General features: G+C 45.6%; 1 long non-coding RNA gene across 1 annotated transcript; it reads left to right on the plus strand.

The window, feature by feature from the left end:
- The first annotated feature begins 254 nt into the window (after window positions 1–254).
- Window positions 255–6782, plus strand: LOC144162413 (uncharacterized). Its single transcript, XR_013320669.1, has 3 exons — window positions 255–543; window positions 2064–2333; window positions 5202–6782. It is a non-coding gene; the product is annotated as an uncharacterized LOC144162413 (long non-coding RNA).
- The last annotated feature ends 20702 nt before the right edge of the window (window positions 6783–27484 follow it).

The raw sequence follows: 27484 nt of genomic DNA on the forward strand, positions 1-27484 counted from the left end.
GCACGTTCTCTCTTGAGAAGCCCGCCGTGAAAACAAAACCAAAACAAACGTCAAACCTCTTTACAATATCAGTATATATGTCAAGTACTTTATGTGTATTCACTTTTTGTGTTTAAAAACCTTAAATTTAAGTTATAAACACATTTCAGACTTTGAAAGCAGAAAGATAATTACCAACATTACAGTAGTAACACAATTTTCGTCAAACGTAGAGGTGCTGCATTTTGAAGTCTGGCAACTATCTCTCACTTTTGTGTGTGTTGTTTCATGGCGTTTTGTGCCGAGTGGTTGGTGGCGTGATTTAATCTGTTTTATCTATTTCAAGCTTAAATCATAGTTATAGAAGCTTTATGGGTGATGTCTACCCTTCTAACCTACGCGTGTGTTGAACATGGGGACCCCCGGAAGAACGATCATCGCCGGATAAAATACTGCGCGTCAAAAGTGGATGACATTGCATCAGAACAAAGCGTGTTCGTGTGTCCGCGAGATGAAGACGACAGTGAAGGAGAATTTTACGTTGGAAACATCGTTTTTGCTCGGGTAAGTACGCATTTTTTATTATTCTGTATTTGGTTGGAACGAGTTCTGGTGTTTATGGGTCAGTAATTCGCTAGACCCCCATCTCGTTTGCTCTGAGAGCCTAGTGAGTTAGTATACTTGTTTGGCGCCCAGTCCACCGTTTCCGCAGAAGTCAGCATCAATTTACGCTGAAGCTAGACCTTGGCTACGATGCTCGCGCTATGGTACACGGCTGCTAATAATTTCACATCACGCAAGGCTCTTTAACACCGGGGCGTTTGTTTATGTGTCTCTCAAACAGTGCCTTTGCGGTTGCAGATCGCAGTCGCAATTTCGCGTGAGTGGCACAACGCTGTGATTAGTCCTCCCTCGTGAATACCCGCGGTATACCAAGAAATAACATGAACAGGAGGTTCCCTGGAAGTGCATGTGAAAACGCGTACTCGTGATTCCATGGCTGGCGTCTCTCCCCCCCCCCCCCCCCCCCTTTCACGAATTCCGTGCAGTGCGCTTCGCAGCTATTGCGCTCGCGAGACCGGCGACCGTACGCCTCGCGGTCTTCGGGCCGCGATATGTGTGCTGTTCTCGTGAAGCTCGACAACAGCGAAATTGCCGTACTCGCTCGCCAACGCGCCCCGACAGCGTACGCGTCGACCGGGTGCTGCCGGAGTTGTGCTGGAAGAAAAGCAGGCAAGAGATGAGGGCGCACGAGGTGTAGTTAAACATGAGAATTTACAAAGTGCAAGGTGGAGAAAATAGTATGCAAGGGCCGGAAACGGTGAGAGAGTTCGGGCCGCGCGCCAGCGAGCGAGTGCGGTAATTTACGTTGCCGAGTTTCACGAGTCCGGCACGAATATGACGACGCCCGTCTGAGAGTTCATAGAGGTATAGAATTCACATACGTGCAAATTGAAGGTGAAATGCGCGCATGTGGCCTCGCAGGGAGTTAGCATAGTCTCGGGGTAGTGGGGGAGATTTCACAACGCCTACGAGGCGCCTGCCGATTCTGTCAGAGTAGCTCTCGGGAAGTCTGGGGCTTGATATCTGAGGCATATGTATTGTTTAAATTAGTGCAGAAAATTGAGCCAATTCGCAAGTTCTCATTTTCGCAAAACCGCAGGCCATACAGAGACTAACAAGAAAGCTGTAGGCACTCACTCAACTCGATTTATATTGGAGAATTGAACGTGCAGATACAAGTCAGACATTGAAATGGAGGAGCCTCAACTATCACACACCAGTTCCGATTGAAAGCAAGGGATACAGATGAGCTGCTAGCATGCGTTCCATGCAAATTAGCTCAGTAGCTGGCTTTGCATATATCATGCATACCCCACTCACAGTACCTGCGGGTCTAATAAATACATTCTTACTGTGACCTAAATTTCACTTGGGGTGTTCCGGGAATGTTCTTATTAGTGCCTTGGAGGTTACTGTCTTTAAACGATTAAAAATCTACTTGATGTAAGCATTCGTGCTTTGTGTGTGTTCTTCTTGTATTTCAACAAGTGTCAGCACACTCACAGATTATGCACCTGCAGGTGCTGCTGCTGGCTGTCCTGGGTCAGCTGCCTTCCAGTCCAGTTTCAAAGGCTTTGCCAGGGCCTCCCTTGGCCAACCGACACTGCACCTGCTGTACCCAAGTACTGCCTGGCCTTTCGTTGGTGCTCCGTACGCTTTGCCGCCAGGAATGGTCATTCATCCATCATCTGGCCGCTTGGACCACCCGTTCAGAAGTCAGCGCATTTGCTCTACACATCGGTCCAGGCACTGCTGCCATATCGGTGCACCCACCGATTATGTATTTTCAGGTTAGTTATTGCATGTTGTGGAACTTGCCATGATGTATACCTGTTAGCAGTGCTGTGGCCTCTGATTATTTGAAACATTTTCATGAAGCAGTGCTGTGCGTATGGAGCGTGTCATTGCTTAGCAGAGATATTGAAGAGAATCTGGGGCTGACGACTAAAGGGCAAGAAGAGAAATTGAACTGACTTTGAAGCAAGTATTCGTATGTAATCAAGCCAAGCAAACATTTAGGATCTTTTGATATGGTTTTAAACTTGCAATACAAACAGATCATACTGGTAATAATCATACTATACCGAAAAGTACATCCTGCAGTCTGTAGAATTCTGACAGCGCTTTTTTCGCAGTCTCTCATGACAGGCACTAATCTCAATGGTTGGAAGATAGTCGAGGTAGCACCAGTCTTTAAATCAGGAGACGGTACTTCACCATTAAATTTCCCTAACAAGCACCATATGCAAGGTCAGGAAACATTTCATCCACTCTCAGGTCGCTAATTATTTATAAAATCACAATATCACATTCGAGTATCACCACGGTTTTCACAAGGGTTACTTGAGAAACACAACTTTCAGGATTTGTTCACGATCTACATTGATCCATTGACACAGGCTTACAAACTGCGGTAGTTTTTCTCGATTTTTCTAAAGCATTCAATCGCATTGCACACCACAGACTACTTCTCAAACTTCACCCTAATGTCCTCACTTGAGCAAAAGATTTTCATTCTTCTCAAATGCAGTTTACTTCTAATAACTATATACTTCTTTTGCTCGTGCCACTTTGTTGTCCCCCCAGGCAGGTTGCTTGGTCTATCTTCCATGTTGCATATCCTCCCATGTAGGTCTATTTGCAGATGATGTTGTAATTTATCACACAATTTCTTTCAACTACTACCGTCAATGCTTTCAATCTGATCTTAACACAATTAACTCCTGGTGCTGCAAATGGCTAATGTCGCTTATCTCTAAAACAAAGTGCATGACTTTAACGGTGGCAAGTCCCGGATTGTAAATACTTCATTAACAACAGCCTGATTACCTCTTGAGACAAAGGTGTTTTGGTAGGCCGGTAGGGGAGGGGGGATTGCATGGTGGATTTCAAAAGGTACATCGATTGGGAAAATAAGACGTGTGATTAATATTTTCATTTGCACTCCAAAACTCGCTTTATTTCATATGTTTAACCCACTGCCGTGGCAAGGGTGGTGTGCTGTGGAGGCGAATGTCGGTGAGATACCGCTTGGTGTAGCCGCTTTTCAGATGGAGGCAACACGTAAAGACGCCCGTGTTTGGAGATTTCGATGCGCACAAAAATACCCAGATGGTCAAAATTAATGCGAAGCCTTCCCCTACAGTGCTCCCCATATCCCAAGTGTAGCTTTGGCGTGTTAAACCACCGGTTTTTTTTTCATGTTTTTGGTATAGTACCAGCTGCTGTAGCCGGTGCAACTTAAAGGTAAAATTATACATAATGTTTCCAAGAGCTAAATATAAAGGCCATATTGAAGTGCGTTTATGGGTCTATCTCATAGCAGTAGTGAAAGTTTATATACTCTGGTGCAGGTTAAGAACGCCAATGGCTCATGTGGTGTAGTCCAGTGTTTGACGGAATGCCGTGTAGGCAGGTAAAAGCATTATTGCAGTGATGAAACGTAGGTCACTGACCAAGTCAAGAAAGCCATTTAACGGTTTGTTGCTTGTTCACGGTGAGCATGTGTCGTGGAAAACGAAGCTATATATTGGGCATTACGCGGCGCAGTGAGTTTGCATAGATATGGTGCAGATTGCCATCCATTATGTTGATAATGTTGGGCGTCGTCTGAACAATGAGGGACTCAAGCAGTAATCGAGAAGATAGATTGCACTCAGTTGTCAGTAATTTTGTCTTGTTCCAGTCGACCACGTGTCCCGTCCTCTCACGGTGCTCTGCCAGTGGACTTGTTTTTGCATGGCCCTTGTTCACTTCGTTCCAGTGCTGCATTAATCTTCTGTGCAGATTGCCCGTTTCGCCAATGTACACTGATTTGCATTCAGCGCATGGAATCTAATAAACAATACCCGGAAGCTTGGAGCGTGAGAGGGGGTCTCTCACGCTGACAATGTCAGAACGCAGCTTGTAGTGGGCACATGCACAATGTATGCACTGCGTGTCTTGAAAATGTGTGCGAGAGTTTCACCGATGTGTGGAACGTAGGTAATTGCTGCACGTTTTGATGCAGTCGTTGTCCTGAATCTAATGCCTAAAGCATTATATTCAGAAAGAAGCGAAGAGGGCGACTAGCAAGAATCCACATTGACATTAGCAGGCAGAAGCGTCCACAAGGCCTGTGTCAAAACGTGCTGCAATTCTCGTCCTACACATCAATCAAACTTTCGCACGCATTTTCAAGAAACACATTGTGCACATCGTGCAGGTGCCCACTAGCAAGCTATGTTCTGACATTGTCAGCGTGAAAGACCCCCTCTCACGCTTCAAGCTTCCAGGTGTTGTTTATGTTTTGAACAAAAAAAGTGCCATTTAAACGTGACACCTCCTTCCTTGCCGATTTCTGATGCCTGATTGTTCAGTTTGTGGGGATACGTTTAGCAGATTGCTCACATGTCTAACCTGTATTTGTGCTTGAGCAGTCAAACGCTGATGTTAGCAGTGAAGTAGGTGAAAATTGTAGTTTGATTGTAGTTGTGTGCAGATTACCTACATTGTGTTAATTCGTAGAAAAGCAAAATTGAGGTAACCCTGCTAACTGTTCCGCATTGCAGCATTTTATTATGCGAACGTTAGGGAGTTCAGCTGCTTGTTAAAGGTGAAATAAACAGTGGTACAAAAAGAAGAGCATCTACTAAACAGAAATATCTTCACAATCGCAGGATGCCAACGGTCCGCCTACCAACTTGTGTCCTGCATCGTTTCTGCTGGCTGGAGCGGTTCATGGAGCATTTTTCAGCTTCTCAAAGTTTGTGGTCAAGTGCTCCTCCAAGTGAAAGATGCCGCAGAGGGATCTTTTGTTTTAATGCCACAATTTCACGTGCTCAGCAGCAAATTTACTCGTAAGGCTTTTTAAATATTCATCACCCAAGAGGGCATGTTACCTTCGTCTTCGGTGGAATGTGTCTGCACTCAGGTTATTTGTGACAGAAACAAGTGGACCACGTCATGAGAGTCATTGAGGCCTTGTTGATTGTGCATGCTTCTGAAATGACATTTTCATTAAGCTGAATACTTTCCACATATTACGATTTGTGAACAAATTATGGTAAAAGTCATGATTAGTTGTACTACACTGCAGGAAGGAAATGCCAACATACGTTTTAAGCACTTCTGATATTTCAGATCGTTGGCTGGTGAGCAATAAAACAAAACTGAAATTTTTTTAAAGTGAAATCAAATATTCGTTGTCACCAGTGCATGACCATAGTAAAAGCTATCTAGTCACCAAATTTAGAATTAGACACGAAATGCCAAGAAAAATGGGGAAATAATCTAGACAGCTGGCTACAATAAACCAATTCGTAAAATTCCTCAATGTCTATCATGTGATGATTCAGGCGGGTTAGTTAAGATGTCAGTGGGTTTACACACCCAACTTGCAGGGAAGCACATGAGCTCCCAATATTAACATGTTTTTAGTGAAGACCGTCTTCCTTCATTAAGCTGCTTTGCACATTGATGCCAGTCTGATAAATGTCCTGAATTTTTGTTATGATCAATCTTTGTATGGGAACCATATATTTTTATATGATGTCGCTGTGTATTTCTGAAACTGTATCTAGTCACTAATTCGAATTTGTCGTGGTCAGGTTTTTTCAACTAATTCGTAGCTTTTTTAACAATTATGGTATATTTTGTGTGCCTGAAGGAATGCCTCATTGCATGTTTAGCCTATGTAGTGTTGAAAGCGGACATTTTGCTTCAAAGTGGAATGTCGGGCTAGCAACAAGGTACTTCGCGTGCTGCTCACTTTCATTCATGCCATTATTTTTTATATTATCATTTAAAATTAAAAGCCAACCAATTTGCTGTCGTTTTAATTTTGTCACCTACTTTATACTTTCTTTTTTTTTTCAACTTTGTGTAAGGATTGACTATCCATATTTTTATGATACCAAGGCGTTGGACTGGGCTAGCTGGTACATGTTTGAATGGATGAAAAACCATAGGAAAACCCAGGACACAGAAGAGAACGACGGGACAAACTTGTGCCGTCATTCTGTTTTAACTGTTTCCTGTGTTTACCACTGGTTTTTTATGCATTCAAACATTTTTTATGAGTTTGTTGAACAGTGATTAGTTTAGGTGTGTTCAAACAATTGTTGGCTGCGAAGGCTCCCTGTAGCATTTGTATAAGTGCTCTCTGCTTTTTTTTTTTGAGCCAATACCCCACCACCAGTCTTCATGAGGTGGTCTTTTGTAGAAATAAGTTGAAATAAATATTTGTTTGCATTGCTTTACATGTTTTGAAAGAATTTCTTGTTCATTCTTGTTTCATTCAACCCCGTTTCAGAATCCTGCTTAAGGCATTTCCTCTGTTATTTTTTTTCAGAACCAGGAAGGGTGCTCATCCTCGGTTCTTGCTGAAGCAGCAGTATCCATACTTCACACGTGAGCTCTGAACACACAGTAATTATGGTATGAAACATTCTACCAGTATAAGCCTGCTTTGTAGACGTCATTGTAGATGTCAAAGCTCTTGACAGTGTAGTCCAATGTCTGGTGTAACGGGCAATGTCTACAACTTGTAAAAATTAATTTTGTGGCTATAATGTTTGTGATTATTTTAAAATGCACGTCAACTACTATTTAGAATCGCTGTCTAAATTGGCAGCCATTTTCCTGGTGGATACAGAAAGTGAAAAAGCGCATGTGTAGAGATTTCAGTGCACCTTAAATGTCCCAAATTTGCTAAAGCTAATCCAAAGCCCTCCTTGTGGTGCACTTCATATCCCATGAACAGTTTTGCGTAAAAACAGCTAAAAATTTATGATCAATTTAAACTTATTTTAATGTTTTTAAATGCAAATATTCTCAGTTTAAGCTGCCATATTTAGAGTAAAATATTTCGTAACAGTTATATAGCTACCAAAGGTTTCAGAAAAGCTTTTTGCTTTTGGTTGTGCACCTTCTTATCAAAAGAAAAATGTTGTTAAGAAAGGCAGAAGAAACCCAACTATGGAAATAGCAAACCCTAAAGCTGCGGATAGAATGAATGTTTTGTAGAGAATCTTTTGCTGATTTCAGTTCTAGTCAACTCTAAAAAAGTCTATCGACGTAGAATGCTTACCGTGAGGCACCTCGTAATACTAGCCAAAACTAATGGGCCCTGGCTGTTGGTTTTTCATTTGCAACAGTGACAAATGACCCCACATCCACCGGCAGGGACATAATGCAAAGCACCATGTACAAGCTAGCCTCATGATAAAATAATGTTTTCTGAACAATGGCATTACATTTCAACCATGGGCTTCACCAGGGAACTTGTATGCATTGTTCTGTGATGTTTGCAGTTCTTGTTATTGCTATGTGGGGTCATCTAGTCTAAAGGTATGTTTATAAAACTCCAAATACCACCAAACCTTGCAAGTGCTCTACCATATGAATATTTTTCCGTAAAGCAAAAAGAATAATGCAAACGAAAATAAATGGCTTGGGTACCCAACTTTTATAAGTAGATTATGAGCCGCAGTACGGAGGGAACTATATTATGAGCCGCATTACGGAGGAAACTACTATACATTTTGCATTTGGTCTTCCTTGATATTGAACCTTCCTGCTCAGCTCAAGAATAAGGCACTAAACATTGCAGGTAGCTACCTTGATTGGAAGTTTGATGCAATACTAAGAAGCCAAGGGTTTTAAGGTTCAAGGAAGTTTTGTGTGGTTGAAGTGTTGCACACCTAATTGCTTTCACTGCACAGCATGGTTAGGCTCTGCAGTGAATCTCGAAGGATGTGTACTGCAGTTCGGCAAAGTGAACATATAATTGGTTTTTTACGAAGTTTTGGGTAATCAACTACCTCTAAAGTTATAACTGTACTGAGATGTGGCTCCTGACTTTTTAAATTGATGTTTTAACAATCGGTGACACAAGTTCAAGGAAATTATCAGCTGATGTTGAGCTTCAATGGAATGTCTCACAGAACCGAGCTTGGAAAGCACGAATGTTTCATACCATAATCGTGTGTGATATTGTGCAATATGTGGTCTCACACCTGCTGCACCTGTGAACCGAGGATGACGCACCCGTTTTGTACCCCTTTAGGTGGGTGCTTTTGCAGAAGATGCTCCTACAGATTGGGGTGCTAAGTAGCACCCTAGGATACTTTTAGGCGGAAAAGGGTGTTTATAAGGCACCTGTCATCTGGGGTGCTTCACAGAGGGTGCTCCTGCGGCGACAAAATCCAAGCACCCTAAAGGGCGTAAAATATTCAGTTTTTAGGGTGCTCCTGCGGCGACAAGCTGAAGCACCCTTTTGGGCGTAAAAATTTTTAGTGTGTGGCATCTAAACACGTTGAGGTGGAGGACGGCACGACGGAAGACCGCAAGGATGTCCGAAAGGCGTTGTAGGTGTGTCTAGAATGTTGGGGACAAAATACGGTGGTATCATCCAAATAGCAGATGCAATTCGACCACTTGAAACCACGCGAAGGCGAGCTGATCATCCTTTAGAATGTCGCAGTTTTATTACAAAGACAAGCCGTCGGGTGTCACAAAATCGGCCTTTTCGCAGTTCATGGCATCCACAGCAATCTGCCAATAGCCAGATCTTAGGTCTATAGACGAGAAGTAGGACGTACCGTGAAGGCAATCGAGGGCATCGTCTATACGAGGGGGGGCTGGTAAACGTTCTTCTTAGTGAATTTATTTAAATGCCGGAAGTCAACGCATATGCGCCACGAACCATCTTTATTTTACACCAAGATGACTGGTGGCGCCCACAGACTTGAAGGTTCAATGACTTTCTTGTTCAGCATTTTCTCTGCCACGATTTGTATGATTGTTCGTTCCGTATGACACACCCGATAGGCTCCCCGTGTACAGGGCCCGGTAAAGGCCCGGCCAGTAAAAGCGCCGACGCACGCTGTCGTGACTCAGAGCCACGCCAACGTGACAAGCTATAGGCGCGGCGAGAAGCTAGCAGAGGACGTCAGAGCGGAGATTCTGAGGCACAGCAAGTAGCTCACCAGGCCTGCTCTCACAAAAGTTTCGGCCGAACAAGACGCCATCACGGAACATAAATGCACGCGTAGACGATTACCTCCGAAGGCTGGCCTAACGGACGGTCGTCCAAATCAAGGGTGTCCCGGTAGGATGCAAATAACTCGTGCAGTTGGCGAGCTTGTGAGGCCGAAAGGACCGATGACATCATCTTTGTTAAGTCATCGGAGGTCGGCAGATGATCTTTCGGACCGTCGGGAGCACTTGGAGAGACATCAGTGGACACAGAAGAGAGCTAGCATATATGGAAGGGACAAACAGTGGCCAGTGAAATTCCCTGTGGAAGCACGAGGTAGAAAGGACCAATATTCAAGAACGGCCACCTTATTTTATTTCGTACGGCCATGACGACTGCATAAGAGAGCGCCACGTTGTGCCGTAGGAGGACATCACTAAGAGGGGAATGTACTAACCATTCGGGAGAGGTGGGGACGTGGAAAAAGGACGTACGTTATGCCTTTTGGAGCTAATCGAAGGTGTTCGGCAGACAATAGACGGTGATAAGGTTCAGCATCGGCACAGGAGCGGTCGGCAGGTCAAGATGAAGGATTCCGGAGGCCCAGTCTATGAGGGCGGCGTGGTCAGTAAGAAAGCCAAGACCAAGAATAGTATCATGAGAGCATTCGTCCAGGACGGTGAATAGGACTGAAATGTTGAGTCTGGCGATGCCAACTCGAGCTGCGCAGAGACCTGCTACGGTGGACATGCGGCCATCGGCGACTCGTAAAACGTTGGACGGAGCAGGGGTCATAACTTTGTGCCGCCGGCGGCGAAGGTGCTAGCTCATGACCGAAATGTTCGCACCTGTCTCTATTAGGGTGTTCACACGAATACCATCGATATCAATTTCCAGGAGATTTTGGTTCGTCGTATTAGTGAATAGAGCATTTTCGGACCAGGTCGGGAATGCAGCATCACCTCCGGCTTAAGGCGGCGGCTTACGAAGCAGGCGGGGAAGGGTGGCGGGGTTGGGGCGAACGAGACTAGCGACGTTGTGGAGACGGGGAGCGGCCAAAACGACTCATTAGGGTACTGTCCGAAACGTCATGCTGCTGGGAACCAGGCATGATTTGCTGGGTCCTGTCGCTGGAGTTGCTTGTATGAGGAAACCTTGGCCGCGGCGGCGATGACCAGTGGTAACGGCAGTAGGGAGACACATGTCCAACGCGAGAACAATTGAAGCAGATTGGCCGGTCGTCAGCGGTGCGCCATTCCGTAGGGCTGCGGTGGCGGTAACGGGGTGGGTCGTAGTAAAGGTGGTGCATTCTGCTCCGTGAAAAGCGAGTGGAGGCGATTTCGTGTGAGTGCGAGCTCGTAAGAGCACATACAGGATAAATACCCAGGTTGGCAACTTCTTCACGCACGAGTGCCTGGATAAGTGCTACAGTCGGGGCCTTTCGGACGTAGCCGTATTGATACTCGATAGCCGGAGAGATGGTCTCTATTTCACGGCGCACTATCGTCGTCAAAGGGTGAGTATGAGTTGGCAGGTCGTGTGTCAGCGGTGGACGGGAAGGCGTTGCCACATCCCCACACGACGATGGTGCCGCGGTGGGAGGGAACAGGTGAACGATTTCGCTATCCGACGACACTTCGCATCTTCAAACCGGCGGGATTCCTTGAAGACACACTCAACCGTCGTGCACAATTGGCGTATCAGCAAATTATAAGCATCGTTCGGAATGGCCTTAAGGATGAGCCCAACTTTGTCCAATACCGGCATGCTGTGGTATTCTTTTGAGGAGAGCGCAAAACGTCTAGAATGTAAGCTACGTAAGACTCGGTGGATGAATGGACGCGGGAATAGAGGTCTTTCTTTGAGGCAAGCTAGCGCGCCAGGAAGTTACCGAACCAATCACGCAGTTCCTGTTTGCATTGATCCCAGCTGGTCAGTTTCGCTTCGTTTGTTTGGAATGACTCCATGGCTGGTTTTTTCAGATGTAAGGGGAGATTTTTCAACATGAAAGTGTCATCCCACCGTTTGTGGGTACTGACGCGCGCGCTCGTACATGCTCAGCCATTGATCAATGCCAACATCGTCAGCCCCAGAGAAAAGCCGGTGTTGCGAGGTGAGAAGACAATGACTATCGGGTTGGTGGATGCAGGCTCGCGGGTTGGCGGTGACGTCCAGCGATGGGTGCGACGTCCTCGCCAAAGCTTCGTGTTGTGTCAAGAGTGGCGGGAGACAGGTAGGAAACTTACACCTCTACCACACGATGTGACGTGGCTGTGAAGGAACTGTTCGTAATAAAATGTATTAACAGGCAAATACGACCATGTAGCTAAGGCGGCTCCAATCTCCAAAGAACAGCGCGCGCGTCTGCAAATGTCTAAGCGTCGTCGTCCCCTTTCTCCAAGGCTGCGTACCAGCATGGTTTCCGATCACTGCAGTGGCGCGTGTCTCTGGAGCAGAATTTCGTCATAACTGAACACCTGGATAATCTTCGCTCCTTCATTGAAGTCATTTTCTTCGCCAAGGTGACAATAGTGACAATAGTTAGCATATTGCCACAAATTCCACACCAGCAGGGATCTAGTAAGATACCATGACGCCACGTAGTGTCATAACCTTTTCCCTGTCAAAGAAGACAGTCATGCAGCGCTGCTTATGTAAAAATGCATTCCTTGAATAAGACTCAACGACCACGAGACTGTCAGTTGTGCACCTTTATGACCAAAAGTCTGCCTGGGCATTGTCTAAAGTTTCATTATGTTCCAAACGTACACTAGACATCTGTTAACCGTTTTTTCACACAGTTTGCACAGGCAGTTCGTCAACAAAATCGCCCTATAGCTGCATGGTAGAACGTTTTCCATTTAAGATAGGAATAAAATGGCCCTTTCCCATGATTTTGGGAGACGTCCTGTTTGCCATATTTTATTGAATAAATAAAGAATTGCATCTTGGGTGTCCCTGTGTGTATTTTTTATCATTCCGTATGCGATACTGTCCGCCCCTTGGGTTGTTTTCTCACATGTCGAGAGTGCTACCAAGAACTCATGCATAGTAAATGGACAGTTGTATCCCTTTTTTCAGATTTCATCTTTTGCAGAGGCTGCAGTTTCATTACGTTTTGGTGTCTTAAAAAGTGTGCGGTGTAGTGAGCAGAGCTGGAAACACCCTCAAAATGTTGGCCAAGAGCATTAGCTTCGTCTTCAAGGGTGTCTTTAGTCGTGCTAACAAGTGGGAGAGTGTTTGTGTTACGTCCTTGCAATGCACTAATTTCTTTTCCAAACATTGTGTATATCAGTGTATGAGTTGATGGATGAGATCAATTTTTTCTAACTCCCTTTTGCCCGCCCGTCTGATTTGCCTGCCAATTGCTTTTGTACGTTTAAAAGAGATGATGTTCTCAGTCGTAGGATGCCTTCTAAAGGCACCCAGGCCTTGTTTTGCTCATTTATAGCTCCACTGCACTCCTTGTTTTACCAAGGCCTCGGTTTGTTGTTGTTTCCACCAGAGGTCCCAGAAAAGAATGAGCATCAATTATGATGTGCGCGGTAATGATATCCGTAGTGTGGTCAATGCCAAGGTATTCTTATTGTGCTTAACACAGTTGGAACATTTCAATGAAAATTTTCGAATCCGCACCCACCATATGAAATCTCTTTGCACGTGCTGGAATTGGGTGCTTAGAGCGCTTAACGTGACAGGAAAGTGGTCGCTGCCGTAGGGATTGAAACCTACACTCCGCTTTACTAAAGGAAAGAGAGCGGGGGAGCCTATTGCCGGGTCGATCGTGGAGTATGTGTTGTGTGCTGTACTGTAACAAGTTGGCCGTTTCCGTTAAATAAGCATGCCAGATTACAGCAAAAAAAATGTATAAGTCGTGGAGAGCCCTAGGACTCATGTGAGCATTGCAATCACCAATCAGTATAAAAATATGTGGGAGTCGGTCAACTAGACTTTCAAAGTCATTTGCTTGGAGTTGCTAATCGGGTGATATATATAAAGAACAGAATGTTGTTAACTTATCAAAAATAATTGCCCTCATGGCAACCGCTTCATGGTTAGTTTGGCGCCTTGTTTGGCAACCTGTTACTGACTTCTGTACAAGTAGGGCAACACTTCCCAAAGAGTGAGCGTAACCGTCTCTATTCTTTCCAAAAACCAATATACCTCGTCAGAAAAGGGGTGTTACTGCGTTCACATGTGTTTCCTGGAGACACATTACATCTGGATTGTGTCTGACAATAATTCATAAAGGTCATCAAGATTTTTGATCAGGCCCCTATGATTATATTGTAATATATTTTGCGTCTTGCACCTGATCTGAGTGATGATTATTTGGGTATGGCTGTTTCTGTTTTATTATTTGTTTCACGGGGGACCTGGTACTCTTGCTATTTGTTTTCTACGATCAACTGAGGGGCGCCGCTCCCTCTGCAGCTCTGGAGCCCCCGGGGAGGGCGTTACGTCCATTTGTTCGACGACTGACCCATCAGAGGCTGCTCTTTCGGCCGTGCTCCCAGAGGGTTGGTGCCTTGCTTGGTCATGCGCGCAGCGGGCGCAGAACGCGGCACGGCGGGCGTGGAAGGCGCAGCCGGTTCTCCAGTCTCGATGTTCCCCAGCCCCACAGGAACACTGGGAGTGGGTGCAACAGATACGGAGCGGCGGCACCACCATCCGCAGTGCTTGCCATCACTGTTGCCACAAGCACAGGCACTGTGGCGACATTTTTGGTGGCCGAGGGTAGCACAACGCTGGGCGGGGTGGCGGGGTGGGACCAAGTGAGCACTGCTGTACTGGATCGCCACCAATACCACACCAGGCTCCCCAGACGGCGAGCCGCGTTTGCATAACTAAGAGAAAATATGGCATGCTTTCCCCGCGCTTCCTCGTAGGTGATGTTTTGTCTTACTTGGAGGCTGAATATTTGTTTTTCAGCTTTGAATGTTTGACATGTTCTGGAATAGTTTGCGTGCAGTTGTTCACAGTTGGTATTTTTCTCCTGATCGGTTGTACATTTATCAGGACGGGTGATCATGTGCTGCAGACTTGGCGCACGTTAGACGTCCGCGGCAGGAGGTTGTACTGTGTCCATACGATTGGCACTTGTAGTATCGGCGCGGGTTGGGGATGTACGGTCGGGCTTCGCAATGCAAGAATCCTGCCGTGACTTACTGGGGAAGAATGCACCAATCAAAAGTTAGTATCACATGCGTCGTGGGTATTTCACAACCCTAACGACTTATTATTCTCCTGACTGCAGTAACTTCTTGGTCACGCAAACCTTCTAGGGTGTTAGAATCTGTTTCTTTCAAAGGGTGAAGTTCAGAAATTTCGCCTTGCGAGCTGTTTAAGCTTTTGGTGTGGAGTGATAGATACTTTGACATCGTGGATGTCAGTCTGGTTCAATAGTTTCATGGATTGTTCTTTAGTTTGCACTTAAACGAGAATATCCCCTCAAGTTAGCTTCTTTGCCTTGTAGTTTATGCCAACTAGGCTCTCGATCAGTGTTGCGGAATGGGCATCCCCATTCCATTCCAATTCCATTCCGAGGAATTAGAACTTGTCGTGATTCCATTCCTTTCAATTCCTCGGAATGACAAAATTTAGCCCATTCCCACTCCTGGAATGGATGGGCAGTTCAATTCCATTCCTTTAATTCCTCAACGTAAAAGCTGCCTCAGGTGCTCTGTCGAGGTATCGAGGAACTCAACATGAATCTGACGTTATCATACGCTTTGAAAACTGCAAAACTATGCAAGGTGTGTCGCTTGTCACCGATTTGGGAGGTGGTAGCAGGTTGATTACGTATCTCCAGCAGAACCACTATCCTTCTAATGCAAACGCTTACTACTCCTTCCTAACTAAAGTAGAGCGAAGTGCGAAAGCCAGACGTGCGTCCTAATTTCGCTGAAAGAGCGTCCAACCGATCGTAAACCCTTCAAACACCCAAATCGCCAGCAAAGAACGCACCCATGGGACGATTTTTCGCGCACTAAGTAAACGCATCTACGAATGGTAGAAATGTGCACGGTTACGTGGTTCATGAGTTAAAGATTTAGTATTGTACCCCGTCTCCATGATCGACGCGTTTCTTTTCTCATTTAGAACCGTTCTTTTTTCGCGATTTTAAAGTAACCGTTTTGACACAGTGGAAGGCCGGTTTCAGACAGAGACAGACAGACTATTTGCAGTCCCCGATTTCGCGCACGCGCTGTGTGTCCAGAGATGATATTAGAGCATTTCGGTCGAGCTGCCGGTCTGAAGGGAAATGTAATAAATTTTTCACATAACGCCATCGGTCCCTCTAAGAAAGCTTTCGCTTTAAGAAGGGGCAGTGTCACACTTTCCCTTTTTGCATAATAAGTAGCGGGATCCCGCTGCTTACTATGATATTTGCATGTTAGCATGTTTTAACGGTTTGCTCTTGCGCGACGCGAGGTGAAGCCGCTATTCCGTTGATGTCTGCTTTTTCCGTTTCGTGTCACAGTCTATCGCGTTCTTTCTTGCTATATGCTTGGCGTACCGTCACACCAGCGTAATTAGTATGCCGTAGATAACTCACAGCCATATCGCGCGGAGATTTCCCACATGTACACGCATTCTAAATGCTTACTTGAATGATTTAAAGGGAATTTACAGCACTGAGCACTAATCTATTGTACCAACGTGAGAGACGGGAGGGCAGCGTCACGGAACACAGTTAAGTTTTGCATTTACCGTAGGAAAGTCGCCACCACTTCCACGTTGATTTCCATTCCGCTTGTCTATTGCCCTGCCACTACCTCAGCCCAATACGTTCAATACAGGACATTATTTATGACCCCCTCATTTGAAGTGACAGAACCATATCGTGACGGGGGCCCAGGCAAAACCAGAAAGTGTGGTCAGACAGCTTGTTTCCATGAATGCGTAACCAATATGCGAAGGACCTGATCAAAATTTTAAAACGAGGCCTTCCTTCCTGAGTAGTGGCGATGCTCCAACTTTCAAACCGAAGACTAAGGCTTCAGTAATCAGATGAGTTTGTACCCAGCCACAAAGGCCACATGTACATAAACACAACAACCAAACCACGAACGAGTTTAGCACAACTGGAGGAGAGTGCCGCATTTTCGGATAGAAGCAAAACACAGCGTCGCACTGCTGAGAGCTGTCAAAACACTCGCAAACAAGGGCGACATTTAGAAACAAACGCCCCTTGGAAGCTGTGTCTCCTGCATTGTCGTATTTAATATCTAATGTAATGGTATATCAGAGCTGCCCACTACTGTAGCAGAGCGTGGAGGTAGAAAGCCCAGTAACACACCCGAAGCTCGCTTCTTACGCCTATGGCGGGTTTCGGGCACACAGTGTCCTCACCCACATTTTTTTTTTTTTTTTGCTGCCTTGGTTTTGATTTGGTGGAGCACCGGGCCCCGCTGCAACAGACGGACAGAGGGTCGACAGCTTGGCGCTGTATTCGGTCCGGTGACAAGCTACAACGCTATTCATTGAGCGCCGGGTAGGGAGGATGAAAGGAGAACGCCAAGGTGACTCGTTTCATGCTTGATGCGCGAACGCTATATATCGCTAGCTCCAAGATTTCGCAGCACCAGTTTGTGCTGATAAACACCGTGGCTTCGGATGCGCGCCGTTTGTATTCCCCAGCCCCTGCTTCTCGATGCTATACCCCGCCTCCTGGCCTGGGCACACAGCACCTGCAACTGACACGGCAACCTGCCATCGGTGCCACGGACAGTTGCACAGAGAAAGCTAAGCCTCAAAAAGCCTGCCAAAGAACGAAGAGCCGATTTAACGTCGCCACCGGCTCGGCGGCCAGACGCTGCACAACTCGAAGTTCACTTTCACACGCGCTGCCACAGGCTACCGGATTCGGTTACTCGAGATGCCCGGTATGCGTTCTGGGTTTCATCGCCGGTGCTCCCTTTGAGATATACCAACGCCGTCGTCGCCATAGACTAATAAGTAACCGGAAGGCGCCAGCGATGGGGCCGCCTTCATATAAAAATCACCATTTCATTCCCATTCCATTCCGGGAAAAAGACGCTTAATTCCATTCCCATTCCATTCCTCCAAGCGTTGTCATCATTCCATTCCCATTCCATTCCGGCAACTCGAAAAGGTGGAATGAATCCGGAGTGATTCCAATTCCGGAGTGGTAACTCCGCAACACTGCTCTCGATGAGCTTAGCTATCAAACAAAAACTGATTTACTGCTGATTGGTGTATCTTTATCAATGAACTGAATTAGCAGAGAAGGAAAGAAGTTTTCAGGTGAAACAATTAAACCGAAAATGGTGAAGAAGCAACTACGTCGGTGCGAGCCTTATTCAGGGCTCGATCATTTGGTCGAGAGGGTATAGAATATACAATACGCTGTTGTATAAACCAGGGAACGTGGGTACAATCTTGTCCTTTCTTGTCTTACCCTTTTAGTAGAGAGCTCCTGGAGGTCCCTGCCTGGAAAATAGAGGGGGAGCCCATCCGCCACAAACGGCTCCGACGGCCACCGTTTGTGGCTTCTGCCCTTCACCTTAAAACTCCTTGCCAGGGTAGAACACAGCATTAGTAGGGGCTCTGGGTCCCCGGTGTCACCAATACCGTTACCAAGATTACTCAAGGTGCTCCGTGCGGGGATTCGCACTTTGTGTTTATGGATGAAAACTCCATCGCCAACCTTATTAAGCTGGTTACCGGGCTGTATTCACCGGATATAGGTGCTTTTCAGAAATAAAAGATACTCCTTGCGCCAGAAATTTCAAATGTCCTTCACCTTCTGTGGCTGCACTTCCAACGCTTGAGAATATCAGCGATTTGAAGATGGTTCAGCACAATTACAGGTAGGCAAGGAAGTGAACCTCTTACTTCTTAGGACATGTGAAGGCGTAAGTACCCCGTCTCAGGAGCGTCAGAAATTGAGGTTGGCGCTCTATAATATACCTCATTCCCCTACTCTGTAAGGATGGTGGCCAGCTGCTCAAAATTGAAGCAACCTGTCCCTAACGTTTTCCACAGGCAGCCTTTGATCGATAAAATTATTCTTTCCCTGAACCCTCCCCATCACGCGCTGCGCTGAGCAAAAAATCTCCGGCGATATGTTCCAGGTAATTAGGCCCAAACGTCCGCAGCCGCTTTCAAATCACGACTGGCTGCACAAAAATTCTAGGACATTGTCACAGTAAACAAGTTTGGGCAGACCACGTGGTGGCACAAACCGACGGAAAGCCAATAAGAGTATCGCGCAGTCATACCGGGGAATAATTTCGACTGGATAGCCATAATGACGGCACATGTACACAGCAATATGCGGGCCTTACCAGCACTGTTTAAAAGGACGTAAAATTTGTGTAGTTGGTAGCGCTTCAGCTTAGATGGCGCTGTTTATAATTATAAAAATTTGATGATAGGACGGTAACGAAGCGCGGAATAGCAGCTGTTCTCATCATAGAGATCAGTTATACCTGTCGGACCATGGGTTGTACCGCGAAGCTCGACCTTTCTCTAACATTCTGGAATCTTGCTTCACTATAAATAACGACTTTCGTGTTTACTTGTCTTTGTTTTTGCACATTTTGGTAAACGCTCTCCTTTCAATTCAGCTAAATAAAAATACCATGCCATGAATCTGGACGCGCCGCCGCCGAGGGTGGTTTCACAGATGGTGGTTATACGGTGCTCATAGAGCCGAGTCTGCGACGTGACGTCGGGCCACCGTAGGAGCCCCTCGGATTTACTAACGGTGCTGTGTGTATCAAAGGTGAATCCTGCCGATTCATCTCGCACTGCTGGATAGTTTCATCATAACACTGAAGGATTCATTTGTATGTGATATAGGCGTGATGAGTCCCGAAAGCCTTAATAGGGCGACTTTCCCATTTTCACCCGTGTCTAAAAGAGGCAATATTTAAGGTAACGCTACCGCCGCACAGCGCTTATGTCGGCTAATGGCTTTGTTGATAAATTGTGTCAAGGCACCTGCGCCACCCTGGGGTGATGCCGTTTCTAAAATTCTGATGGCATCAAGGCCTCCAAGTATTCGCTATGGGAAAGTTGTCTCGTAGGTTTCATGGGAAGCTGTTCTCATAGCACATACATGTCTGCTTGCTTCGTTGCGTGCGGCGTTATAACCACCATGCTAAAGCCCTCGCTGATAATTCATTTTTTGCTGATAACGGCTAACGCAGGACTGGCTTTTTGCCAGTTCACTTCGCCTGTACTGGGCATCACGTTCCACAGCTGATCAGAGCCAGTAAGGACACTTTCTATTGGCTCCGAATCCAGGCTCGGATAATTAGGCATGTGCTTGCTGTTTCCCGTCTGCAACCATGGCTTGGAAAATGCGGCTCTTACTCGAACCTTCAGCCGTCTTCACATATAAAGAACAGGACTGTAGCTTCAGTATCGGTAGTCAGGCTGTCGTGCTTACTGCGGTAGCGTAAACGTCACTATTCTTTGTCACCTATTCGCGCTGCTGCCTCTATCAAAAGCGCTCATGGCGAGTTCGGCCACGGTGAGAGTAGCCGTAGATTGCACTTAGAATGAACACTTTCTATGACGAACATTTATTGGCTGCCATTGTCGAGTACTCCGCGTATGTGAGAGCAACGTTCGGGCGTGGTCATAAATGTTCGAGATGTCTGGAGTATCCCAAAATTTATTAGTGGAGGACCTCAAGAGCAGGGTGCCACGACTCGACTTGTAGCGCTCTACTTTATAGAACTTGTGGATAGCGCTGTTTTCGCATTACGAGCGTGGCCCATAGATGACGTGCGCCGGTGTTTTCAAGCCTGACAGCAGACTCTTCGTCTGCAGTCACGGAGTATATCGCCTTTTGCTGTTCACTCGAAGCATCCACTGTTTGATGCCAGTTGATTGCTGTTTTATGCGAGAGTCGTATCGCTCGTGCAGTCGCCAGGCTAGTGCTGGGTAGCGGAACATAAAAAAACACGGATCGAAAGGAAAGACTTCGTCCTTTTCTGAAGAGCCGACGCGGCAGGAATCGCAGCCCTTTTCTTAAAAATCGCTAGAAGACGCGAATATTGTTCTCTTATCTTTTCTGCCGATTGGTGATCATCGAAGTTTTTTCTCAGCATTCGACTTCGATGTAGAGAAACTTAAGCAATAATTGGTCGAGTTCTCCAGAGAAAGTTTGGCTGCTTCCTGGAGCAATTTTCGTAAACTCTCGTTGCAATTTACAACGATTTCAGCTGGTATCACGTTGGGCATCGCACCGTTTAGCATAGCTCCGTATGAAGACTCTGAGATGTCATGGGTATGCACTATCCTCCTGTTCAGTTACACCGTTTTCGAAAGCTTCTTTAAAACAAGCACGTTGCTAGATGAGCTTACAGATATGAGGATACGCACATTCTCGAGGCATTTGTGCTCAAAAATGTCAAACCGAAGGAGCTCTAATTTGTGAAGCCCTACTCCGAACCCTGGTGCAGGTGGTTTGTATCTGCTGGTTGCCGCCTCTAGAGACGCATCGGCTACAGCTGAAGGTGGAGTCGACGATGGAAGCATGGCATAGGTGTGCAGAACGTCGCTACTCAATGCAAACATGCTGTTCGCGACGTCCTTCTATTGCATGAACACGTCGCAGTCGTCTGCATCTACGTCGTCAGTCAAATGGGCTTCAACGTCGTTGCCCACGACTCAAAGTTCCAGTTGCTGCCACGCAGACGTCTAGTGTGGAATAGTGTGGATTTGAGGGCAACTTCGCATGTTAACGGATTCCATATTACGTGTTACCACCCTCTTCTAATTTGTACACGACTCAATTTCGTGGTATTAATAATAGTTACGAACGAAATACATGATAAACTACGGCCATTTTGCCTGAGAGATGGTATTTCTAGTGCAGCCGAGCCGACAATGTTCCTTCCAACCTTGTACTTGAAAAGGTCACTAAAACAAAAATCTTAGAATGTTCGCCATAACTGTGGAACATTTACTAAGCATCAAATTTTATGGCGCGTAAAAGGCTGGTTATTTTGCCATTGTCTTCGCAGAGCAGGAGCAGTGACACTGGCTTTGTGCATGTCATAGCCGCGACTGTTTTCCCTCATAAAACCTATGATTTCAACTCCAATAAATACCTGTTTAACAAACGTTGAGGTACGCAGATGGGATAGCTCTGCACGTAGTTTTTGCTTCCAGTACCATCAACGGGACGGCGTCTTTATGAAATTGATCGTGTTGTACTGTTCGTTTGTGAGAGTGTGATCCCGGATGGCGGGTCGGTTCTCTCAGCAAGATTTAGTTCACCAATCGTGCACTTCCAAGAGGAAGGGAAGTATATTCTCAAATGAAATGCAAAGTGGACTATTTGGCAACTGCTGCAGCGTAAACCACCTCCTCAAACGTACGCAAAATGTCCTTCAGACAGAGCATTCGTTCTCTGAGGAGCATGTGTGGCTGTATTTGTATCTCAAAATACTTATTGTGCGCCACTTCTTTTATTGTATAAATTTTTTACATATCTCAACGTTTAACTCAAACCCAGAATTTCTATTCTTTTGCGTGTACAAAAGTATGCTTGTCCAATTCGATTAACATAGACTATTGTTTCAATCCATTGACTGTTCGGAAGACATGCTACTCGAGCGCGGGAAAATATTGCAAGTCCGTAATTCCACGGCTGGCGCACGTTTTTTTAAATACTGTGCTTCGAACGACACCACATTTTTCACTGCTGAACACAAGCGCCCAAATAGATTATATTTAAGTGTGTAAGGACTTCCTAGACGAAATGCCGAACACCTGTTTGCAGCTTACCGCCAGGCCTGAAGAAAACTCGGAGATCAGAGTTGGTATTCTGATGAGCAAAACGCAGGCGTATGTGAGCAATATCATTTGACCCAGGACAGGTCTATAGGAACCGCTCCCTGCATCCAGAAGATTCCACTCCGGCAGTGGTTCGACCGTCACCTGCATGTAGGAAGGGAAATTTCGTTAACATATTGCACTATCAAACGGTAATGTGCATAGGTAAAACCAAGCAGGTTTGCAGCAGGGAAAAAGAGACAAAAATGTTATCAATAGAAAAACTAAACTTTCGCCGGCACTATTTCAAAGCAGCTGCAGAAAACGACACAACACTCGCCATTCCTCATCCTGGTGTAGTGTACATAATAGCGACCTAGAAAATTTAACGAGCAATTTTTGAAGAGATTTTTTTTTTCTTCGTATAGGAAGGATGCATTTCAAAACCAGCTCCCCGGCATCCGGAATGGTGGATGCATTCGTGGACCCAACAGGAACATTTAAATTACGCGAGCCGCTTTGTTCAGTAACTCCCCCAATTATTATTTCTAAGCATTCCTTTACTTGTCGAAACTATTCTGCAGTAGAATAACTTTGACCCGCGAGTTTCTTCGGGAAATAAGAGCAATAATGGCTTGTAACAAATCGTGGCAAATTTCCTAAACCAACACAAGCTACTCTTGGCTATTTTGCTTTGCACTGTGACATTTTTGTGTATGAGTATCGTTTATGATGAACTTGCCCATTCCTGTAACAGCACGTACTCCTAACAGAGTCTGAAAAGGAATAACAACCAATAAAGATTGCTTAATTCCCAATACTATACCTCTTTTCACTGTACTGGTTTTTACTTTTTTTATTCTGTTTATTCTCGTTTTCACTGTTTGGGATTCGCATATTTTCCATGTAAGGGGCGCCCACCATGTAACTTCCTGCTTTCCCTTGATATGCATGAGGGGGACTGCACTATTGTGCGATTTCGCTTTTGTATGCGGTTTGCTCTTCGTAGTGTGAACTGGAACCGTAGAGTTCCGGCCAAGGAAGAATCGTGTATTTCTTTCCTTTGATAGCGTAGAATTTCTTGCCGAGTACACCAGGAGACGGAACCGCACAACGCCCTACATTTTCGCAAAGTTTGTAAGTGACGGAAGTAATATATTTTATTGTCGCAGTAGTGTAAACTGCGATAACCGGTCGAATAGAGTTCCTAACTAAAAAAACTAAAAGAAAAGAAAATTTAGAGAAATGAGCTCACGGTATGAAATATACGCATTATAAACAACTTTGAAAATTCATGGCTGAGCAGTAAAAGCCCAGGAAAAAGCGTCGGGAGTAAGAATAAAATGACTGAATGTGGGAAAACCGTGTTAGGCCCTGCAATTCTACAAAAATGCTTAATAATCGGCAGTAATAGATATAGTACAGGTATACCTTGGTGTAACAAACCTCTGTTTAACGAATTCCTGGATAAAACAAAGTTTTTCAGTTCCCCATTGTCAACCCCATTGAAATCCATGTGTTCGTGAACTCGATGTAACGAAGGCGTCACGACGGCTAACCCGGATGTACCGAAGTCGCTACACTGATGAGCTATTACTTTTTACACTTTTTCTGAAAAACTGGAAAAGAAAATGCACTAATGTAGCCAACTTCGTCCGCGCCGCAAATCTTCCAGCGTTTCCAGTGTGATTGCGGTGTCGGTTGGGTGCTAGGCCTGCCTGTCGGCGTGTAGTCACGCGTCTCCACTGATATCTGTGCTGTCGCTTCGTGGGTGATAAGTCCTGCTGGCCATAAAACGAAACGTTCTGCCTCTTGAAGACAGCTAGCAATTTTAAATGCCGCCTCCGCCGGCGAGAAAAAAAACGTCCCCGCCCGGTACAGTATCAGAGCTAGCACCTTCTCAACAATTTGAGTGCAGAAAATAGCATCAAGTTCGCGAAAAGACCCCTCATCATCCTCAGTTTGGTTCTTGAAACGTTTTAAGGCACCGGAAAGTGTCAAACGTGCCCTAAACTACGTTTGTAAATCCGGAGGTAAGTGATCTGGCTTCTTTGGAGTGGCGTGCAGTGCCCAAGCTCGTGGAACAGCAGCAGGCGCAGTTGACGCCGTTTTCCACCGTGAAATCAATGCTTGGGTGGTTACTTCACCATCACTGGTGTCTAGTATTTTGGTATCGCTTCTCCTTCATTCTCGCGAGCCTTAACTCAAAACCTGCATGTAAGAAAAATCTGCATGTAACAAAAAATTGCGAATTTCTGTCACCTTCGTTATATCGAGGTTTAACTTTAGTTCTAATAGCGTGAACGTAGATAATAGGCCAAAAATACATTTGAAGAACCACAAAATTAGAAAACAAAGTACAGGAATGAGCTGACAAAATTAATGATAGGCGTCTTATACACCTTCTCCATAAGCGAACACTCAATGAAAGAATTCCGAAAGAATATCTGAAAAAATGATCAAAAAATCAGCAGACATGGTAAGGCTGAGCATTTCCACGAAAGTGTAAAAGTGACCGTAATACGCTCTAGAGACCTCAACTTTAGACACGCAAATCTCTGTTTTAGGCGCCTATATTAGGCACTGAGAAGTGCCATTTAGACACATATATAGACACCAAATACTCTCGAGTAGGCATATACAGGCTCAATTCCTGTTTGCTTCAGAAGCATATTTTAGCACAAATTTTTGACTTGCAGTGAAACCGCGGACAAATAATGTGCACCGGGAAAGTAGTCTTATTTTCATCCGGTAAATAAGCAGTACAAGAGTCCATATTTCAAAATTTGCGCGAAATTTACGGTGATTCCACACCAAAAGAAAAGATTGAAAGCCATAGAAAACCACAGCAATTTCAATGGTTTGCTGCTTGAAGTTGTACCCTCTTTCAGTCAATAATTGTGTGCGAAAAAACAACGGTCCACCTCCATTAAAGTTGGCGGAGCGTTCTTGTACTTTCGGACGCTCCATGATCTAATTACACCTGGAATATCACAATTTTGGCTGTTCAAATATTCGAAAGTTATTTAAGCACGCGAAATCCAGAAATTGCATGTCAGGCAGATTTAATCAAACCATCCTTCGGTGATGGTGGCAGATCTGTCCTGAACCTCTCAAATGAACTTAGCATTCTTATAGTGGCGCCAACTCCCTCTGCTGCTGAAATGCTTTCTTCTAAGAGTGCGAAATAAGCACACGAATGTGCCATGTCACTTAGAACTGTAGCGTGGGGCAAATACTTTGGGCTGCGACGCTTTTGTCAATTGCAAAGTTATTGATAGAAACCGGAGTGTTTTTGTGTTGTTTTCTGCCCTCACCCCAGTTCATGACGGTGTACAATGAGCTCCGGTGGAAGAGGCACAATCGGTAGCTGCCCCTTGAAGACTTAACTGTGCGTTGAAGAAATATCTTTACTGCAGCTTATTCATTGACGGAGCAGAGCGACCTCCTAAGCTCTTTACAACACCCATTTATCCCATGGATAGTACAGGGAATTGCAATAATGCCGTACATATTACTGGGCTATTCTGTACTGCAGAAGCGGATGACTTGTGAAGCTGCCGGAATAACACCATTCAGTAACTATGCACTATACACCGATTATCAATATTAGACAGTGCGATTCTTCGGAACTGATTTCCGTAATACTAGGTTTCCAAATGCCCCCAAATAATACCCGGCCGCGGCAGATGACGGGTGTCACGACTAGACGACTTGTAAAGTGCTGAGATCCCCCTTCCTAAGCTCCGTTTCTCGTTCGTTGTTCGTGGTACGCGTACAGCATCTTGCCAGACGGTGGGGCACCCATTATGGGTGGCTCACAGTGCACGTGTTCGTGGCATCACCTTAAAACGTTGGTACCTAAGATTTGCACGTACTTTCCCCCAGCAGACGACTTTGAGCTTGAGCGGCATGTACGTGGCTGTGTCGCGTTCATTTTTTGTTTGCTGTCTTTTTATTCTGTTAGCTATAGATAGGGCACGTGGGCAGAAGTTTTCACTGTTGGTCCGTGGTCACAGCCCGTCAGAAGGACATAGAACAAAAGAGTTCGCGCGGACCGGGGTGTCGTCGGTGAGCTTGGCTCCGGCGTTGCTGCGCACGGGTTTCTGGCGGCTCGGCCGAGGTGGCAAGTTACGGGTGGTGGCGGCTTGCGCACGGTTTGGGATTTTGGCGTGCTTGTCATGGCTAGTGGATTTTTCTCGCAAAGGGCGTGAAGCAAACACGCCGTTGCGGGCTGCTGAAGCGAGAACAGTATCTGCAGAACATCGACTCAAAAAATTAATGAAAAGACATATGTAACACAAAAAAGGAATTTTTAGGCTCCAAAAAGCCCATATAGGCAAAATAGGCACTATAGGCACAATAAACTGTTGCTTAAAATGCAACCCTTTCATTAGTTCGTGCTTATATGTTAAATAGGCTTGATGCGGACTGAAGGAACAAGTAGGCATTTTGCCTAAAGTTCCGGTCTCTAGTAATAAAACAATTATTTACAGTAGCGTAAATGCATATCTTTGTTCGAACGGAATTTCAAAAGATCAAAATACAAAAAAATATTAAGACAAAGAGCAGTAAAAATTAAAAAACATATGCGTCGTAACACCGCCTCTAAACACGAACACTTAACTGAAAGTCAAAAAAAGACCGCTCGAAATAACCCGAATAAAATGTTGAAAATACGAATAACGAACAGCGAGATTCAGCAAACGGTGTACCACCCTTCATTTCCTCAACACTGCATAATTGGCGTAGATAATGCCTGTAGTCTGTGTTGTTACGTCCCGCAGCTCGGCATCTTGCAGTGTTCGGCGTAGCGCGCGCCCGGTGCTATCTCTTGATAAGATCTGAGCGACTGTCTACGCGACGGTGACGTAGTGTGCGCCGGCTTCAAAAGCCGGCAGCCCTAACTGTGTGTGCTTCTTCTTGACTTGTACTTTGTGCTGACGCCAGTCCATGCGTCGAATAAAGCATTAAGCCACTGCTGCCGTGTCGTCGTGATTGATTGATTGTAGGGTTTAACGCGCGGACGCAACGCAGGCGATGAGGCGCGCCGTAGTAGAGGGCTCCGGATTAATTTTGACCACCTGGGGATCTTTAACGTGCGCCGAAATCTCGTACACACGGGCGTTTTTGCTTTTCGCCTCCATCAGAAAAGCGGCCGCCGGGGCCGGGAATCGAACCCGCGACTTCATGCTCAGCAGCGCAACGCCTTAGCCACTG

Source organism: Haemaphysalis longicornis, unplaced genomic scaffold (assembly GCF_048455015.1).
Source record: "Haemaphysalis longicornis isolate Haplotype H1 unplaced genomic scaffold, Haemaphysalis longicornis Haplotype H1 scaffold_12, whole genome shotgun sequence".
NCBI classification, from domain to species: Eukaryota; Metazoa; Arthropoda; class Arachnida; order Ixodida; family Ixodidae; genus Haemaphysalis; species Haemaphysalis longicornis.